This window comes from Equus przewalskii, chromosome 14 (assembly GCF_037783145.1).
Source record: "Equus przewalskii isolate Varuska chromosome 14, EquPr2, whole genome shotgun sequence".
In the NCBI taxonomy this organism is placed as follows: Eukaryota; Metazoa; Chordata; class Mammalia; order Perissodactyla; family Equidae; genus Equus; species Equus przewalskii.
In genome coordinates, this window is record NC_091844.1 from 77,491,002 (window position 1) to 77,511,419 (window position 20,418).

Below are 20,418 nucleotides of genomic sequence, written 5' to 3' on the forward strand. Positions count from 1 at the left end.
ATACAATGTAACAACATTTGTGATTTGAATACAAACATATGTATATCTGTATATATATATGTATGTAAATGCATAGCAGAAGTTCTGGAAGGATACCACCAACAGTTCACTGTGGTTACCTCTGGGGAATAGAGAGGGTTGTGTATATATATGAGTATGCATTGGCCTTTTACTTTTAACTCTGTATATTTCTATATTGTTGAAATTTTTACAATGGCTGTCTGTACTAATAATGTAAAAAAATGGTTCTTGAATTAACTCACTATATCTTAATTAACTCATAGTGCTTAATTCCTGTTCCTCCTGGCTCAGCCTGTTCTGCACTGCCCCACAGTGCACTCTGATGCAGCCTCCAATATGCCTCAGGGATGCGGGAAGCAGAGCTCAGGCCATGTAAGTCTTAGTACGAGTACAAGTGCTGGGACAGCAGAAACACGATGGAAATTTCATTAGTGAACTGCATTACCAGGACCAAGACTGTTAGGTTTGGAAGTGTGCGTGCTTCTGCCTGGGAACATGGGGTGTAAGGTTGCTGCAGCGGCTTGAATAGTTGTTTCCATCTTGGATGCCTGTCAAGCCAAAGAAAAGAGAAAGATAGTCTTGCAAATTCAATTCTTTGAATTTGAAACAACTTATTTACTAAGTGTCTACTATGTACCAGGACCTACCCTAGAAAATGTATATACATAAGCCTATTTAACGCTGATAAAACCATACAAAAGCAATATTATTGTCTATATTTTACAAAAGAAGAACTGGAGCTAAGAGAGTTTGCTTAACTGGAATGATGTGAGATCGTTTAATGAAGCACTGTATTCTCTCAGGAGAAAGAAGAAAGTAAAACGTACACTACCCCCTTCCATCTTCCCTGATATTAATTAACATCTTCTACTTTATGCCTTTTGTCTCTTCTCCAACTACTCAATTCTCCCCAAAGTGCAACTGATGAAGCAAGTGAGGAGGGCTTTGTGGCACCAGCCAATTCTTTCTTCCATATAAGGTTTCCTGAGTCATTCCTTCCTCTCACCACATTCAAGAGCCTCAGAGCCTCACTCTGTTGGCAATGATACAGGAGTGGGAGGGACCCGGAGGGAGGCAAGATGGAAACTCAGGGGCACTCACCTCCTAGGCAAAGGGAACTGGAGCAGATGTCAGAAACAAAACAGTTTGCTTTAGACCAAGAAAGGAAGAAGCTAGAAGGAGGTATGAGGGCTGGGGGAGAGGGACATATGGGGGAGCAAGGCAAAAGCAGAAATGCTGGTATTTTCTCATTTTCTGTATTCTGGATGCTCTCACATCTGGGGACTCACTGACAGGGGAGAGATGCCCCTCCCAGGGCTAGCTAATTCTTGGAGATAGCAAAAGACTTGCCTGGGAGCGCATCTTTCCTATGCATACTCACCCATCCAGAGCCCAAACTCCCAACCACCACCTCTATCTGCCTCTTACACTCTGGGAAGCAATATTCCTCTGCCCTGTGCATCCTAGGGCCAGGTCCCAGACAATCAGAGACAGCCCCTATGCCCCAGAGCCGGCTGAATGACTCAAACAAGCCAATTCTAAGTCTGTTTACTCTGCCTCACCTTGCCTTTCCTTCAGACCCACCAGAAACGCTCTAGCTCATGTTCTCCCTCTCACTCCTTCTGCCTCCTGACCAACCATGGTGCTTCTCTCTGTGGCCTGGGCAGCGTGCCACACCTCCTCTTTCTAGGGATCTTCCAGTAAAAACTTCCTCCATGACATTCTTTTCTGTGTCTATGTATTTTATAACACCTGATTAAAAACAAATCCAGGGTATATTTTTAAATAGTTTGGCAGGACAGAAAATAAATATCAAGATGCTTAAGATGCTTTCTAGTATAGCCACACGGGCCTGTGCACTGGCCTGTAATCACTCCACCCTGCCACAGGCAGTGCTATCTGTCGCTCAGAGCTCTAGGACTCTCTCCCCCTTCCCTTATTGAAACTGCCTTTCTGAAAAGCGTCTCTATTAGTCACTTAGAAGTTGGCATTTACTCTCCAATCTTGCTGGATTGTCCTAGGAACATGGGAACTTTTGTCCTCCGGGAGAGAATATGGAGACCTCAGTATAGGATAAGCAGATGATCTAGAAAACCATGAACCCACATCCTGAGGGCACAACACATATCAACACAAGGCAGCTGTTGTTTTTAACCTGGTCTCCATGCAAGGTCAGGGGGTCGTAATTAGGGTTTGCTTTGCTTTTCTTTCTCTGGGTGAGTGGTGAACCAAGGAAGTGACTGACTGAGATGAGACACAAAGGAAAAAGTCAACAAGAGTCTTTCCAGCTGGTGTTTTCCTCATCACACATCCAACGTAGAATCTGAGTATCAGGAAGCCACTCTCCTTTCTTTTCTTTCAGAACAACCAAACCAAACGTTGGTCCTCTGGGACCTGTCGTTCTTTCCCCTCTCTTTCCTCAGTTTCCCCAACTATACAATAAAGTTGATAAACAGGTTGATTGCTAAGGTCATTTCCAGTTTGAAGAGCCCACGTTGTCCAACTAAAGCATTTTGAGACAGGCTGAGCCTAGAATGCAGCAGAGTGCACTAAAATGAGAGTCCCAGTTGGACCAGGAAGCTCTAACTTTAGTGCAGATGTCAGCTCCCTAATTGCACATGAATGCTACACGTGTGTACATGCATATACACGTATACATACGAGAAAGAATAAACCTGGGTTTTTTCTGGTTTCTCCACATTAAAAGTCAATACTTCAGACTCCAAACAACTCTTCCTGGGTCACAGGCCATCTGGATGGCTCCCCAGACCCGGATCAGACCCACTAATTACTAGTAAGCCATGCCCTTAACCCTAAATAATTCAGGAAGTCCTTGAGTATTCCATAGAGAACAAAGACCTTGGGGCCAGGATATTCTAACCAACACAGGTGCCAATGTGTTTCAGAAGAAGGGGCTAAGGAAGAAAAGGTCTTTTTTATTCCTTCAGTTTAAGGAACTTTTCTTGGAGCACTTGATTTTAAATATCCAGAACCAAACAAAGTCGCCATTAATTTTCACTTCAAAGCCCTTTTCTATGATCTCTAATGGGGCTTAGGAAGGCATTGGTGGTCATGAATTTGCTTTTACTCCTTTTAATGCCACGCATCTGATGTGCTAAATGCACTAAGTACCTAATAAGCTATAAATTGAATTGAGAAGAATTTCATTATCTTGTTCAGGGACTGAGCTATCCATTAGTTAATTCACCCATTTCAAAATAAACAATAGACGTATTTTACAAATGGGGGAAATATGTTATTTAAAATAACATTTATTCATTCATACTCCTGACATTCAGGTGAGATGGTAGGCTGATAACCAGCCCCACCACACTCCCAAGCTTCTCCAAACATAAGAAACAGAATTCAAATTTTCACAGCTTTGAGTAAAAGTCAGAGTAAATTCCTATGACTATCTATATTGGACACATGACTCACAAGCTGAGATCTGAATACCTGTGGAAAAGATGAAAAGATATGGCCACGTGTTTGGAGGAGATTTAGAACTCGCCTCACTGCATAAAGCCCAGAGCTACATAAACGGTACTGTCTGTGGACTGAGACTAATATTCTAACCAGTGGACAGGAAGCAAGATGACCTAACCAAGGAGGAGATGGATGCAGAGCTGCCACAGAGAAATTAAAGCCCTACGTCTACAAGAGCACTGCCATGTGGCCCTAACGAACACTTTTTAGAAGGTGTAAAAACTCCTGAACTGGGAAAGTTGTAAAAAGTGACCTCGTTCTGGTTAATCCCACAGATGTCCACACCACTGACTCCACAAATCCATCCACAACAAAAAGAAACTCTACTGAGGATGGGAAACCACATGAAGAAACTGCCGCGGGAGATAATCAGCAGTTACAACAAAGAAGAGAATTTATTAAAGAAGAGATTTTAATCAGGAATATTCAAAATGTCCTAAGAGACAAATTAAGGAAGGAAAACTATACACTAAGAATAGGATGAAATTATAACATTAAGGGCAAATTTCAAAAAGAAAATATAAATTCTACAAAAGAACAATAAAGAGACTAAAATCAGAGGGGAAGGAAAATTCAATGAATTGGCTTAATAAGTGATTAATCACAGCCAAGGAAAAGAATCATCCATAATGCAGAAGAGAGATGGAAAATAGATAATAGAATCCAAGGAAAATGGAAGCTAAAATACAAAACGCCAACGTGCATAAAACAGATGTTCAAAAGAATTGCCCTATGTTTACCAGCTCGAACAAGCTGTGACCAGTTTTGGTTTCAAGGTTGTAATGGGCTCATAAAATGTGTTGGTCAGTTTTACCTCTTCTTCTATTCTTTGGAATATTTTCTATAAATTAGGAGTTATCTGTTCTTTGACAGTAGGTAAAATGTCTATCTTTTCTAAATAGGCATGGAGAATATGTGGAGTTGTCGGTGGTTGGGCGTTTCAAGTATAAATTAAAATTATTTGATGGCAATTTTTTAGGGTTTTCATTTCTCCTTTTTTTGTGGGGTTTTTTGAGATATAATTGACATATAAGATTATATTAGTTTCAATTATTTGATGCCTGTATATATTGAGATAGGATCACCACAATGTCTCGTTAACATCCATCACCGTACATAGTTACAGATTTTTTTCTTTCAAATATGCAATGTAGTATTATTGACTATGGTCACCATGCTGTATGTTACATCCCTGCGACTTATTTATTTTATAACTGAATGTTTATACCTGCTGACCCCCTTCATTTCTTCGTGAGTCAATTTTCATATTTCTATTTTGCTTTAAAAACTGTATATTTCAGGGGCTGGCCCCGTGGCCGAGTGGTTAAGTTCGCGCGCTCCACTGCAGGCGGCCCAGTGTTTCGTTAGTTCGAATCCTGGGCGCAGACATGGCACTGCTCATCAGACCACGCTGAGGCAGCGTCCCACATGCCATAACTAGAAGGACCCACAATGAAGAATACACAACTATGTACCGGGCGGGGGGGCTTTGGGGAGAAAAAGGAAAAAAATAAAAAAATCTTTAAAAAAAAAACCAAACTGTATATTTCAGTTATTGACATAAAATTAATTCATTTTTAAATGTGTATTTTATAAAATCCAATACTCAGTAATGATATTTTTTAAATGTGAGTAACCAGCCTTAATCAGATAAACGTATTCTGCTAAAATACACTAACAAGCACCACATTTACTATGGAAAATTAGAACAATTTTCCTAGAGAGTGGGAATGAGACAAGGATGCCTACTATTGCTAATTTATTTAACATTGTATTGGGCTCCTTGGTCAACACCGTTAGGCAAGAAAAAGAAATAAATGACAAAACGTTTGAAAAAATATAATAAAATTTTTTATTTGCAGTCTTCATGATTGTGTAGATAAAAAACAGTTAAAAGAATCTATAACTAACAGAATTAAATGATTTTATTCATGCAGGTCTCTGCATGGATCAATAAACAAAAATTATGTTTTCATATACCAACAATCATAAATTTGCAAATAAGTTTAAAAATGAATTCCACTATAAAAACATGAAAAAAATATCAAATACTTAAGGACATATCTAACAAGACATATGTAAACACTCTATGCAGAAACGTGCAGAACATTATTGAGACAAACAAAAGAAGACATAAATATAGGAATATAGCACAGCATGGATTGGAAGACCCAATATTATAAAGATGCCAATTCTTCTCATTTGATTGAAAGATTCGTTGCAAACAAAATCATAATACCTGGGGTTTTTTGGGCTACTTTCATTTGTGTTGTTTTTCGGAGAAAATTAATAAACTGATACTAAAATTAAAATGGAAACACAAAGGACCAAAAAACAAACAATGACACTCATGAAGAATAAAACGAAAGAGGAAAAATTACACTACCAGATATCAAAACTTATTAGAAAATTACAGTAATTAAGAGAATGTGACATTGGCTTAAAGACAAAGACGTTAGTGGAGCGTATCAGAGGGTTCAGAAACAGATTCACGTATATATATGGAGAATTTATTTATGACGAAGTGGCTCTGCCAAGTTATAGGAAAAGGAAACACTTTCTAATAAGTTTTTCTAGTCTAAATGGGCTTTCATATTGGAAATCATAAATCTTGACCCTTACTTTGTATCATACACATCATACACAAACATCAGATTGTTTATCTAAATGTGCAAGGTAAAACAACACAGTTTCTAAATACGTATACTAAATGATACATACACTAAAGGATATAACTCAGCAAAAAGAAAATGCCAGAAGAAAAGCAACAGTGAGTTAAGAAGTTGTTAAAATATTTTAGTAAGTCTAAAATTTTTATTGATTGTAAATATTGAAACAAACCAGATGGAAAACATATGTAAATTGGATACTATTAACTCATTTTTAAATAATTCATGATTAAAGAGAAAATAAAAATGGAAATTACTTAATGTTTATAAATGAACAGAATACACTACATCTTAAAATTGGGAAATGTAAAGAGGAACTTAGAAATATGAAGCCAAATACATTAATTAGAAAACAAGAAAAACTGAAAACAAATGAGCTACCAATGAGGAAAAGCAAAATACAACACGAAAAATCAAAGTGAAAAGAAATTTAAATAAGCAAACAAAATAGTAATAGAAAACAAGCAAACAAAATGTCAGGAATGGTTATTCTTTCCAAAGATTTTCTTTTCAAAAGTTTAATAAAATATGAAAAACTCATCAAGCAAAAATAAAATTGAAAACTAAAAATAACACTGCAAAAAAACAGAGACATGCTACAGATATTGTAGAGATTTTTAACTATAGGATAATATGAATAACTATGTGCCAATAAATTTGAACTCAAATAAAATGGAAAACTTTCAAGAAAAAATTAAGTGATAAAACAGACTCAGTGGGCAAGCCCCCATAGCCTAGTGGTTAAATTCGGCATGCTCTGTTTCAGTAGCCTGGGTTTGGTTCCTGTGCACAGATTTATACCACCCTGTTAGCAGCCATGCTGTGCTGGTGGCCCACATACTAAAATATACTAAAAAAATAGAGGAAGATTGGCATGGATGTCAGCTCAGGGCTAATCTTTCTCAGAAAAACAACAACAAAAAACACACTCAGAAGAATATTGTCAAAATCATTGTGCATTTTTAAATGTGCCATTGATTTTTGGCTTGCTGATGTTGTACTTAGAAAATTTACACCTGTAATTAAAAGCGGAAGAGGTCTATGGTTTCCTATTTTGGTATCATCTCTGTTAGGTTTTCTTTTTTAAAAATCAGGATTGCAATAGCTTCATGTATTATTAAAAGACGTTCAATATTCATCTATGCTTTAGAGAACTTTATCAATCGTGGGGATTGTGTGGTTTTCAAGTTTGAAATAAATCATATACAAAACCAACCTGTCCCAGAGCTTTTATTAAAGACATGTTAAATAAACTGTTAATGTATTTCATGTTTATTGTTTTAAATAAATTTTCTACTTCTTGACACAATATTGCGTATTTATATTTTTCAGGAAAATAACTTAGCTTATTGATATCTTAATTATTAACACAAAGTAAAACATTTTAATTTTCAAATCCCATCTATGTCTTACTTTGATGTCTTACTTATAATTTTATTTTTGCTTGCTTTCTCTCTTTTTAATCCATTTATTTGTTTTACTGGCTTTTAGAAATTATCTCTTGGATTTATTCATCGTTTCCTTTTTTATGTTCTTCAATTCCCAATCTCTCCTTTTATATTTACTATTTTATTTTCTTTCATCATTTGTGTTTGCTCTCTTCTTTTTCTAATAGAAGATTGGTTTTGTTTCATTTATTATTCTCTTTAGTGGTTAATTTCATGAATTTGTCTCATGGTACTTTTTAGGAAAGATTATTCTGAAATGTGCTTGTCATAAAATAATGACCTTCCATAGTTAAAATTCATGAAAACCTTGTTCATAAAAACTTCCACGATTTGTTCTTAGAGTCTTCTTAGTTTCTGTTTGCTCATTTTGGTCACCCTAGAGACCCTGATGCACAGTCAGACTGGGGAAGCACTGCCACCCATGCAGAGATCTCTTTCCGTTCCCACAAACCTCCCCAACCCTGTTCCCACCAAATTCAAAATCTCATGAGTTCAATGGACATGTCTTTTCAATATTTTACTCTCCTTGCCTAACACTGTGCCTGACACATTATAGGGGTTCTATGACAGCCTGTGGAATTAAGTAAAACTGAAAAATTATTATCAGATATCTCATTAATTACATTATACAATATATTTCATGCTCTACACATTTTGCTTTTTTCTAAGGGAAGAAACAGGAAGATGTTGATTTAAAAAGTTCCAGGCCTGGGGCTACTCATAGACAAATCTGGTTACCAGATTGTGTGGCTATTGACTTTCACTAAGTTCCAGGCATTTTCTTTTTTTTTTTTAAAGCTTTTTGTTATGAAAGCTTTCAAACATTTAAAGAAGTAGACACAGTAGTATATTTAACACTTATTAGCTCATTATCCAGCTTCAACTATAAAGTCATAGCCAATCTTGTTTCATCTAAACTCTCTCCTATTCTTCTTTCCCATAACATTTTATATGTAAATTTTTATTCTTTATTTATTTTTTTTTCCAGCTTAGTTGAAATACCATTGACATATAGCATTGTGAAAGTTTAAGGTGTACATCATGATGATTTGAAACATGTATGTATCGTGAAATGATTACCATAATAAGGTTAGCGAACACATCCATCATCTCACAAAATTATGATTTTTGTGTGTGTGACGAGAACAGTAAAGATCTACTCTCTTAGCAACTTTCAAGCATATAATACTGTATTGTTGACAATAGTCACCATATTGCACATTAGAGCCCCAAAACTTATTCATTTTATAACTGAAAGTTTGCACCCTTTGACCAACATCTCTCCATTTCCCCCATCCCCTGGCAGCCACCATTCTACTCTCTGTTTGTATGAGTTCAGCCTTTTCAGGTTGCACATGTAAGTGAGATGGTACAGTATTTGTCTTTATTTTTCTTACTTACTTCACTTAACATAATTCCTTCAAGGTCCAGCCATATTTTCACAAATGGCAGATTTTATTTTTGTGGCTGAATAATATTCCATTGTGTATACGTGTATATATACACACATATACACCACATTTTATTTATCCATTCATCTGTTGCTAGACACAGGTTGTTTCCATGTCTTGGTTATTGTGAATAATGCTGCAATGAACATGAGAGTGCAGATATTTCTTTGAAATAAAGATTTCATTTCCTGTGAGCATAAACCCAGAAGTAGGATTGCTGGGTCCTAAAATATGTAAGGAACCTCAAAAGACCAGAAATAGCAATCCTGAGAAAGAAGAACAAAGCTGGAGGCATCAAACTTGCTGATTTCAAACTATATTGCAACGCTATAGTAGGCAAAACAGTATGATACTGGCATAAAAACAGACACATAGACCAATGGAACAGAATTGAGAGCCCAGAAATAAATCCACGCATATACAGTCAACTAACATTTGACAAGGGAGACAAGAATACTCCATGGGGAAAGAATATTCTTTTCAATAAACGGTGTTGGCAAGACTAGATGCTCACTTGCAAAGAATGAAACTGGAGCTCTATCTTACACCACCCACAAAAATTAACTCAAAATGGATTAAAGACTTAAACAGAAGACCGGAAACTGTAAAACTCTTAAAAGAAAACATAGGGAAAAACTTCTTTGACATTAGTATTCGCAGGCAATTTTTAAAATTTTTTTTTGGATAGGACACCAGAAGCACAAGCAACAAAAGCAAAAATAAACAAGCGGGACTACATCAAACGAAAAAGTTTCTGCAAAGCAAAAGAAACAGTCAACAAAATGAAATGGTAACCTATGGGTTAGGAAAAAAATATTTGCAAACCATCTATCTGATAAGGGGTTAATATTCAAAATGCATAAGAAATTCATAGAACTCAATAGCCAGCACACACACAACCCAATTAAAAAATGAGTGAAAGATCTGAATAGAAATTTTTTTTCCAAAGAAGATATCCAAATGACCAACAGGTAAATGAAAAGATGCTCAACCTTACTAATCATCAGGGAAATGCAAAGGAAAACCACCATGAGACATCACCTCACACCTGTTAGAATGGCTGTTATCAAAAAGACAAGAGAGAAGTATGAGTGAGAATGTGGAGAAAAGGGAACCCTTGTGCACTGTTGGTGGGAATGTAAATTGGTGCAGCCACTGTGGAAAACAGTATGGAGGTTCCTCAAAACAATTACAAATAGAACTGCCAGCATTTTCAATAATGAGTTTATCAGGTGGCAGTCCATGTGATGCGGGGACAGTGAGCGGAAGAGTCGAAAGAAAGATTTCTTGGACTCTCAAGGTCTGGCAGTGGTGCTCTTTTATTTAGAGAATAGTGTGGAATAGCATGGGGACAGGACCCATGGGCAGTAAAGAGCTGCTGCATGGGGACAGGACCCATGGGCAGTCAGAGCTCCTGCTGCTGCCCCGAGTTGAGGGTTAGGGCTAAATTTATAAGGCACAGGTATGTGACTTATTTTTACTGGAAAAAGAAAAGATGATGTAAAAAGTCAATAAATGATTTCAGTGCAGATGGGGTCTGGTTATTGTGCGGTCATATAACTTTAGATACGAATCTGGTCATATAGATCGGCATGTCGGTGAGGATGCCCTCGGCTTCTCTCCCTGGGGCAGCCCTAATTCATACCATAAAAATCCACCGGGTCATATAGTTCAGCATGTAGGCCAGGTCACCTTGGGTTTCTCTACCTGGGGCAGCCTTAATCCACATCACATGCAAAGTGTAGGCCGAAAGGAAACTGTGAATGTTTATGCAGTGTTCCTTCCCTCAGTAAAGCTTTTGCTTTTTGCAATGACCAGAAGTCTCCATGAGAAAGTGATAATGGCAGGTGTCATCAAGAGTCCCCGAATAATCTTCCAGAAGGAAAAACCCAGTATGAGCATTTTCTGTGCTTGACTCAGCATTCACCAGTAACAGAAACGTCAGTCCTGCCCCTTTGCTGAAAGGACCACTTTTGTCTCTGTTTATAGAAAAGGGGGATGCCGCATAGTGGTCAAATGGGCATATTGATAGAACAAATGACACCCAAGGAAGCAATGACTTTAAAAAATAAAATCAAAACAACGTTTCTGTGGCAGATACTATGGATGCTTCTCCCAGCTTCCCCAAAGTCCTTGTACTGTTTTGGGGTGCCTATTTCTCACTCTCTCTTTCTTTTGTAAGGCTTCACCCGAGCTCTTCCTTGGGCTTCTGGAGTTGCTTTGCCCAAAAGCACAAGAGCCAGAGGCCTGAGAGTTTGCATCCTCCCTCGTCAGCCCAGCACCCCCAACCTCCCAAGACCCTTAGCCCAGTGACTGGTGTGGGAGTATGAGACTCCATGAGTCTCCATGAGAGGAGACCAGCTGCAGAGCTCCTCTGTGGGACGGGGCTGAGGCTGGAGTTTGCTTGTAATTTCATCCTTGCTTGGTTGCTTCCTTTTTCCTCTTCCCTGTTTTGTTTCTGTCACTCCCTGACTAGTTTATCCTGGCAGCACGTTCTACCTAAATCATTTGCACATAAATTTTCCTCTTCCAATCTGCTTCTGGGGAATTCAGTCTAAGAAAGTTGCTAACCCTAAAAGAAGCTTACAGTTATATAAAAATGGATATAAATGCAATAGTGTTAACTCAGTATTCAGTCAACCAATGGTAATGGGCATCTATTAGGTGAAAGCCCTATGCTAAGTGTTACAGAGACGGAATGCTGAATCATTCCCTCTAGGAACCTTTTGGCTAGTGAAGGGCACAAGACAGGAACACAAATCATTATGACATAGAGTCTCAAGTAGGACTTCCAGGGTCTCGATGGTCCATTTATTTGACTCCTTCCACATCCCCATTTCCCTTTCTAATTTCCCACTGAAGTGAATAAGCCAGGGAACAGGATAAAAACTATATAACAATATTGGAAAATAGTGACTGCTCCAATATGTGCCGGAAGTTACAGATGAGAGTGAAAAAAGACAGCAGTCATTTCCCACATGCAGGATGCAGCCCTCCTGGAGAGTAAGAAAATGGAGTCAGTCCCACTCCACCAGTATCACAACATCTCATGGATAATTTTCCAGGATGGAAAACAAGGCACAAGAAGAAAAAAGTCGTACGTCAGAACTGACTGAGGCAAGAGTCTTCTCACATTGCTTTAAACACATATGCACAGACAGTCGTGGCTTTGGATTGAAAAGATGGACGCAAAGAAGAATCTGTTCGGAGAAGAAATTGCAAGATTCCCTCCACAACCTCTGTGGGGGCCCATCTTCATTACCAACATCTAACAAGTTTGACCTCTTTCTGTGAAGATGATTGGATAGCGAAATACTGCTGGATAAGTGCAAATTTTCAGGAGGTTAATACAGGTAACCAAGGTCAGCACTCAGAGCAAGTGGGACATAGAGAGTCAGAATATCTGGGAGAAAAAGGAGAACACACTTAAAAAACAGGACAGACAAGCAAAAACCCTCCTTGTGTTCCAAAGTCTCAAGTTTTCCTCTTGTTTGGGTTGAAGGTGGTAAGTATGTGTATTCTGCTTCATTCTTGACATTGATAGAGAAATACAAGTTTGTTTTTTAATGTAAAGTAACCATGAGAATACTTGAAATAGGATTGATAGCTTCCTAATCAATATAGTAAAAACCAGAAAGGAAATACTAAAAAAGCGTAACACAGCAGGAATGAGATCAGTGTATCCATTATCCATAATAAATGTGAATGAGCTATGAAAACAAAATGTATCAAAAGCTTAAAATAAAATAACAGATTAAAATATAGCCCCCAAATGCAAACAAAATACAAGTTGTAGTAGGCACGTTATAATAATGAAGTGGAATTCAAAGTAAAAGCAGTAAATTGGACATTACAGGTTGATGAAATGTACACTTCACAACAAATATAGAATTCTGATAAACCTTAGAAAGATTTTTAACAAAGTTTCCCCAGAATTTGCTATAACAAGTAGACAATAAACGGTAACATGATAGACTAAAGTATATGTCAAACAAGCTTAAATACTTCGTCATTTTTTCTAATGCATGTAGAGTATTCATCAAGTAAAACTCAACAAGAAAAAAGTTCCCAAAATAGAGATTTACAGGCCATGTTCATTAACCACACCGCAACAAAACAGGAAACTACTAGCAAAAGAATAACAAACAAATTTTAAAAAAATTAAACCACTTTTAAATAACTTTCATTTCAAAGAGAAAATCCAATTTGACATCAAAGATTATTAACAAATTAATAATTAACTACAATAAAACACAGCATAGCAAAACCTATAAATTTATATATCTAAAGGAAATCCATGATCTTAAAGGTCTTTCATTACGAAATAAGACAGACTGAGAATAAACGAAACAAGCATCAAGTTCAAAATGTCAAATGAAGGAAAACCAAACAACTGGGAATAAATTTATAAAGATAAAACCATAATATATTGAGTTAGAAAACAACAAAAAGTATACTGAAATAAATTGTAAAAAGTAGAATTGATGGAAAAAAACAATAAAATGACAATTCTGTAGTGAATTATATTGTGGGAAAGAAGAGCTAAAGCAGAATTTAAAAGAACTTTAAAAAAGCTTTTAAAATTATAAGAAAATCCTATGTATAATGGAATGCTAGTGAGTGTAAAAATTTCTTTGACATTAATGAAAATACAAATTTCCAAACTTGCTTATGAAGAAAAACAAAATCTGAATGGATCAATAACTTTGAAAAACACTTAAAAGTCAGTCTTTTAAAACTAGTCCCATAAAATGGCACCAGTGCAAAATATTTTAAAAAGTAGATCTGTAAGGATTAAATAAATCTTATGTTATTGTGTTTTTAGAGCACAGAAAGAGATGGAACGTTTCCCAATTATTTTATAACTAACTGCTAATATCAAAATGTTATAAAAGAATTCAAAAATAAAACCGCAGACCTAACAATTTTGAAAAACAGGTATGTCTATAAACAAATTAGCAAATCAGACTCTTTATTTCATGATTTAAAAATGAGTCTGCTCTATAAGGTTATCCAGGGCAGAATAGATGCCCTTTACTGAGCAATTTTAGCAAATGGAACAAGTAGGACTCATTATAGTTATGCAAGGAGAATTCAGATTTAGGAAATCTATGAAAGCAATTTAGAACGTCAAGATGAAAAAGAAAAAACCCTATGATAATTTGCATAGAGAGCAAGCAGGTATTTGATAAAGATAATACCCTTTATTGATTAAAACAAAGTCATTTTTCAAATTGGAGTGAGAAGGATACATCTAAATGCCATCTACTTGGGAACCACAGGGGAGAGGTCTAGCGTTGGGAATCCCCATGATGTGCCAAACAGCATCCAAGGGAGAGTCCACAGCGAGCATCTCCCAGACCCAGAAAGTGTGAGCCAGCCTCCCAAGGCACCAGTTTAAGCAAGAACTTTCTTATTCCCTTACTACTCCTTGCTCCTCATCTCCAAACTTGATGGCTTAGAAACTGCTAGTGTAGGGGAGGGGCGGTGCAGGGCGGAGGGGTACTGTAAGGCGGAGAAATAAAGGAGAATGGAAGTGGAAGAACTTCTTGCCCAAACAGACGCGTGCTGGGGCAGTGGAGAAGACACAGCTCTAAATCAGGTTTGGAATTTCACTTAGTGTCTTGGACTTCAAATTCTAATTTCTAGATTGAGATTGTTTGGAACTTAAAGTGACCGTAGAACTATCTGTTATCCAAGGATGAGAAGAAAACTCCTGTGTCTGCTGGAGTTTTCATCCAAGGGTGGAGGAAAATTGCCTCCTCTGAATACATTTTAAAGACATTTGGGTTTTAATTTTATCATCAGTGGTGTTCAGTCAATTGTATTGGTTACATTTATTTTCAATTCCGTACAAACATTTGAATCAGCTTGTCAAGGATTATTTTTTTAAAAGTCATGTTGGGATTCCAAGTAGGGCTGCACTTAATTTATAAAGTAACCTCTGGTGAAGTGATATTGTTATAATATTAGGTCTTTTCCATTCACATGTTCTTTTTATATCCTTCAGTCATTTCCTAACTTACTCTACATGGGCTACCCATATTTTTGTTAGGATCTCCCCTAGGTAGTTTGAATTCATTTTTGTGTCCATGGGAAGTGCATGTTTTTCCTTTATAACTTCCAAATAATAGTTATTATATATTGGAATTTTTGAGATTTCATGTTGGTCTTGAGTATAGCCACCTAACAGAATTTGTTATTCTTGTATGTTAATTGTATCATCTAAATAATTAAATGGTCTGCAAGTATTGCTTTTTGTTTTCTAATATTTATGCTTCTTCTTCTTTGATTTCATTGAGTAAATTGGGTAAGTACGTCAAGGTAGGTTCACCTTGTGGGAGTGAGGCTATTTCCTTCTATTGTAAACTTACTAAGGAGTGAGTGTGTGCGTGTGTGCGTGTGTGTTTGTGTTATCAAGAGGCTCTGGGGCATCTATTAAGATGGTCTCATGGCTATTGTCCTTCTATGTGCTACATAGTGAATTTCATTAATTGTTTCCTTGATGGAGAGTGATTATTATATGGCAAATATAGGAAATGAGAAACCTTAGATGTTCACAATGCATTATTCTTTTAATTCACTGCAAAATTCAATTTTATAAGTATGCTACTTCCAAGCATTTCCTGTATGTTTGTGGGATTGGCAAAGATTGGTGAGTGTGTGCATGTGTGTGTAAGTACATATGATACAAATATATGTAAGATATCATACATGTCCCATCATGTCATGTTTCAGATCCTATTTAATTATCCTCAGTCATTGCCACATTAGTTCAGGTCAGAGCACAGCTCACATAGAAATTTATTTGGATGGCACCTTCGAAAAATGAACAAAGCTACTTGAAGCCTGAGGTAATTGATTCAAGGCTGTGGCTGCCACAGGTCCCACCAGGCCACTCCATGGGCACGTGGATCAATATCTCAGCATGTTGGGGCCCCGTCTGCGGCCCACCGCTGTGGGAAGGGGTGAGAAGCAAGCTCTCAATCTGTTTTTATTGTTTACTTAATCTGCTGACTTCAGAAAATTGTGTCTTAAAATGTCCTACATGAATTTGGATTTGTCTGTTTCTCTTATAATTTGTCAGGTTTTCTTCGCATATTTCAAAGCAAGATTCTTAGAGGTCTAAAAATCCATGGTTCATATCTTCTTAAGGATTATAATTTTATTAAATATTTTATCTTTCTGTTGTTTTGCTTAGCAATTCTCACTTTAAATTCCCTCTTGCCTAAAACTAATATTGCCGATTTGGTGTCTGTGCTAAAACAGTGCGCCTGATAGAGATAAAAGAGTCACTTGAATTTGTGCCTTTAATGGATCTTTCCGTTTTAGGCACGCTGCTTGTAAACAGCACCAAGCTTGCACCCTATCTAAGGATCTTTCTTTCAAATTCATTCTAATTATGTCTGTTGGACTTATTTTTGCACTCATATTTTCATATTTCCTATTTCATACACTTTCTTAGTGTTTCCTTTAATTTCCCTGTCATGTTTTTACTTTAATTCTTTTCTTTATTCATTTTGTTCCTCTAGTATTTTTATGTGTGTGCATTCTGTTTAATTTTTGCGGGTGAAAACCTTAAAATTATTGCACTACATATCAACCTCTGGGCGAGTTGGTATCCATATTCTTTACCTCAACAAGATAATCATCTTAGTAAAGTTTCACTTTCTTCCTCTCTCTAACCCTAGCCTCCTTTTATATTAAAATCCAGATTGGTGCTAAAATATTTTTAAATTATGCAAAAAGAATCACTTCAACCATAAGTTTTATTGGTTGCTGATGTTGTGGGGTATGGTTTTGTTTGTACAGGTTATTTACTTTTTTGCAAGGCCAATTTTTTAACACCTATTGTCTTCCTCTTTCTTGAATTTATTACTAATTTTTCCATACTCTGTGCTCAAACAAGTCTGTTGGAAGGTTTTTTTTTTTTTTAGAGATTTTATTTTTTTCCTTTTTCTCCCCAAAGCCCCCCAGTACATAGTTGTATATTCTTCGTTGTGGGTCCCTCTAGTTGTGGCATGTGGGACGCTGCCTCAGCGTGGTCTGATGAGCAGTGCCATGTCCGCGCCCAGGATTCGAACCAACGAAACACTGGGCCGCCTGCAGCAGAGCGCGCGAACTTAACCACTCGGCCACGGGGCCAGCCCCTGTTGGAAGGTTTTTTGAGTGGTAAATTTTATGAGTCCTTGCATTGCCCAAACCAGCTTTACTTTGTCCTCCATTTGAATTTTAGTTTGTCTATTCTAGGATTCTAGTTTCAAAAGAATTTTCTCATAACCTTGAAAAAACGTGTTCCGTTGTTTTTAGCATCCAGCATTGCCAGAGAGAAGTCAGATGATAAACTAATCTTCAAAGCTCTGAAGGTATCCTGGTTATTTTTTTTCTATCTCTGGAAACTTTGAAGAATTTCTCTTTTCTTTCATTCTGAGCTCTTACCAGCACGGATCTGGATGTCCATCATCATCTATTTCTTTATTCATTTTAATTCATCCCAAGCAGAACTTTCTGGGTCTTTAGATACGAAGGCTCTGTCCTTCTTGAGCTTCTGGAGAGGAAGATGTGAGCTGTTTCTTCTGAAATTATGGACATTCCTGCTGTCAATCACCCGGAGCGGAGCAGTTTCTTGAGCAGGACCCCATGTAGCTCTGAGGACCAAATGCTGTCAGGGACCTCTGCTCTTCCAATGCCACAGCCACCTTAACTTCCCCCACATACCCAGGCTCTGCCCCAGGCAGAGGAGCATGGAGGGGGCTCCCCAAATGATGGAGCAGTTTTTTTCCTGTGAGAGACTGAATAATGCCTCAAGACATGATTTAAACTTTAAGATCTTACTAGGCTTTATACCAGATTGAAATTTAGGTCTGGATAGTTTTTGTTTTATTCAATAAGATGTGTGTTTATATACGTGGGTTTGGTGCGTGTGTGAGTTTATTTTGTTTTATTTTGGCTAGCCAACATGTAGAGATTTGAGAACAAGGTCATTTAATTTTATGCAAACTTAAAAAAAAATAATTACCACTTTCTCTGGAAATCCAAGTTGTTGCAAGAGTTAACCTTGTGCCTCCCCCTACAGTAGTCTTTCAATAAATTGTAATGAGGAGAAAGATGAGTAGGAAGAAGAGGAAACTGGGATAAAATTTCAGGAAATTACTTAACCTGACACTTAACTGACTCCATGGTCGGCCCCAACCTACCTTCAAGTATTATTTCTCATTTCGTCCTTTAATCTATCCAATTCCTTTCCAAGGATAGTTTCTTCCAGAATTAGTCTCTCAGAAGATGTAATGCAGCTTCATAATCAGAAAATTGCTCTTTGATCTGAAGCAGGAGCCTCCCCCTCCCCCCACCCATCCTAATGCCTCTCCTAAGCCCATTTTTCCTCCTCTCTTTGTTCTGACTTCTTAGGCTCTGAGCATCCAGGGCTGAGCCTCAGTGGGCACAAAGAATGGGAACTGAAAGTGGAGATGAGGAGAAACTGGAGCGTCAGCCTGGCAGAGACATGGGATCAGATAAGAACCAGTGGGCAGGAACAGAAAGAGCAGACTCTATACAAGGGGCACAAAAATGGCCTTTGTGGGGAGCTATCATTCCCGGGAGTTGAGGAAATAGCCTGGGGTGGGGGGGCTTTTTCAGGAATTCCAGAATTCTATCGGTGGCCTCTGACCTTGTCTGCTTGTCCGCCTTCTCTCTCTGCTGGTATCAGGCTCCAGGCTAGCACGGGCTGGGGCTTCAGCAACAGGTGCCTATGAAAACAGTAAGAAATGGTTATAAGGTAAGTTTCATTAGGAAAACAACTGGAGAAACCTCCACTGAGCGTTGGCTGCTGTGTGCCTGGCCCTCTACTAGGAGAGGCAGCTGGGAGTAGGTTTAAAGAGGTTTCATGAGAAGGCACCATGCCAATGGGACTGTGTGCAGTGGGGTTGGAGTGCATTTATATGCACAGATCAGAAGAAATTGGCAGTGCCATGGGCGCCACTGTTGGTTCAGAAAATTCCTACTCAGTGAGGAGTTTCCACAAACCCTCTTCTGAGTTATTATTAAAAGAAGCTGACCGGGGCTAATGCTCTGCTCAAACCACCCCCTTCTGCTCCCAAGCCTCTCTTTCCTCCGTGCCCCCACAGAACCGTGCTTGCTCGTTCCTCTGCTGGGCCTGTGGTATTCGCTCATGAGGATTACAAGGCAGTTCTTGAGATTCTGGAGAATATGACTGTGGTTGCTTTAACACAGCTCTTTTAAAAACCATCGAAATTTGTTGTTTTCCTAACCAAGTAAAGGCAGAACAAACATTTTCGCCTCGTCCTTCAGTTTGCTCTCTCCCTGGTGACTTCTCATCCCCAAGCCTCTAGAGAAAGTCTGAGGGTTGGTGTCAGGATCCAGGCACAAATTTTGAGGTCTCCAGGTCTGAGGGACAAACCAAATTGGCCGCATCAACCTATTCTGCTTCAGTCTTCAGTTTGGACCCGGTCCATGACCACCCATCTTCTGGCTCTGAGTATACGGGCCATCTTTTCTGAGAGGTCTGAATTCTGTGTGCCACAACTGGATGGGCTATGCCTGTGCCCTCACAGTGACACCCTGAACAGCTTTACAACCTCTGCAAAGATGCATGAAATTGAATCATCAACTGGAGGTTCCATCCCACCGCCCAGTGAACTTGGCAGGGACAGAAGCATTCGTTCATCTTCCCTGGGTTGTGTTCGCCCACTAGAGTCTCTCCTCCCATTCTTGGAATGGCCCCGTCAGCCTCTCTCTTTCCCTCTCTATGTGAGTTCTTGGCCGGTTGGCTCTGCCCTTCTGTCACAGCCTCACAGAGTGGACTTTCCTCTGTCCCTCATCCTTGCTGCTCAGGCTGCTGTGGCCTTCTCAGATACCACTGGCCCCCTTGGATTCTCATGCTGCTGCCAAGAGTGCATTTCCAGGCCTGTGTTCGAGATGATCCAATGTCTCTCCTTGCCAGCTCTCCTCTACCTGCCCACTCTGATGCTTACTAAAACCTGGAGAATCTCAGCAAAAGGAGCTGACCTCACGTAGAAATTACTGGCCCCCAACAGCCTTGCCAGGTGGCCAAGCAGCCCTACCTGAATGTGTCCAATGATACTGGAATCCCTGCCACACTAACTATTCCTCTCCAATTTCTGCTGTTTTAACTGAAAGTTCTTCCTCAAAATCAAAGAGAAGCAAAAAGCGCCTTGTAAAGTTCCTGGAACACACATCTATTGTGGTACAAGTGTGAAACTGGGCCAGCAGTCTACAACGTACCACCCAGTCATTGAGCAAGTCAGAGCAATTTCAGGGCTAGCACAGCTACACTGCCTTCCAATTTCTGAGCACGCCATGCCA